We start from the raw sequence: 1730 nt of genomic DNA on the forward strand, positions 1-1730 counted from the left end.
TTGCTAACTTGATGAACTGGTCTGGTTAGGACCACCACACTCCCCTTGAGTTCCATATTCAGTTCACTACCTTTTCCTAAAGACTACAATTTGCCTGTTACATCAGTAAGCTTTTTGACTAGGATGCAAGAATTAGGAGTAGAATGGAGAGCACTGGAGCTAAAACCATCAGCATTGGGCAGCAGCCTGACTGCTGGGGTGTCAGCGGTGATGTGGCAGGGTGTGTTAATGCTGATCTCAACACTTGCATGTCTAAACAGTGTGCTGCTTGTCAGTTTTTACTGTTCATAAACTGTCCAGTTAAGGGCTTCCCAGTTGCCAGTTCCCCTTCTGCATGTTGACATGGCCCCTATAATGGGGTCAGCATGGTTAACATGCCAACTATACAGCAAGATCTCAAACCTCCTATCAGTGTAGCAGCTGGTCGTGGCTCTGGGCTTTGTCACATTGACCTGCCTGGCACTGTGTTGTAGCAACATCAACTCAGAGGAGCTGGAGAGCAGGCACATCTGTCCCTGACAGGGAGCTGGCACTGGCAGGACCTGTTATTGTGCAGCCATGGGCAGTACTGAACACAGTGTGAACACCATTGCAACTGGCCCCATGGCTTTATGGACACTGTTTGGAGAACATTGTTTATAAATACATACAGTAGGCTCACAAAGTGATGCAATTTAATTGTTCATGACCTTGGTCATGAATCATACTTCAGTGATTGTTCACTTTCTCGCTTATTTGCTGATGGCTTTTCCAGTCCCTTGTCCTACTGGTGACGTGATGTAAATGGTGGATACTGAAAGCCCTGTAGGAAGCCCCAGATTCCACAGGATGGTTTCTGTCAATTTTGAAACTATACCATGTAATTTTTAAGTTCATGAAATGACACTCATAAATACACACATATACATGCATATAACATAGACAGATACAGGTTGATGTCCACAGGTTGATTGCAGTGGAATGCTTAGTCTACTGTGTTACCTTCTGAACATGTGATAAAAGCAATCTTTTCTTAATTCGTTACCCTTGTATCCCAAGCCGGAATATTCCCTTCATAGAAGCTTCTAATACACAGTTATTTTTCTTTTTTTTTTCCTCCCCATTCCTGCCATTTTATCCACTGTGTCTTTTTTATAATAACCAGACACCCTTTACACTGTACACAGATTTTTATAATCTTGTCTTGCCATTAAAGGGAAGGTGTTAGCACCATACCTGGCATTGTGTGTTATACAGGGTTAACTTTCATCAATACTAGAATAGAGCTGTTGAGTGGTTTTTCTTTCCACATTTTATTAGTCTCTGCTATCTCTCCTGTCAACTCAAAACAGTCCTATGCTTCTTTATAGCACGTAGTAGCAACCCTGTACAATGCAAATTCTGTGGGTATATTTTTTCCACCCCTTTCCTGTCGAGATGAGTTAATATTTCAGTATCCCAATTCACTGGTGAGGTCAGCAGGATCAAACACTGTATGATACCTGTTCCTCCCACCTCCAGGCATCTGTTCTGTCTGTCCCTTCCTGTCCTTCCAGTAGGTTGATCTCCACAGGATCCCACTGACTGCTCCAACTATAATGCACCAGTCCATTTTGCCCTCTCTGATGGAGACAGGAACTTGTTCTGTCCCACATTCACTGACAGGCTCCTGACCCTCCCCGTTTCCTGGAGGAAAACAAGTATGAGCCTGGGACTGTCCCAGACCTGTTGGTACACACAGGAAAATGCAG

This window comes from Parus major, chromosome 5, assembly GCF_001522545.3.
Source record: "Parus major isolate Abel chromosome 5, Parus_major1.1, whole genome shotgun sequence".
NCBI classification, from domain to species: domain Eukaryota; kingdom Metazoa; phylum Chordata; class Aves; order Passeriformes; family Paridae; genus Parus; species Parus major.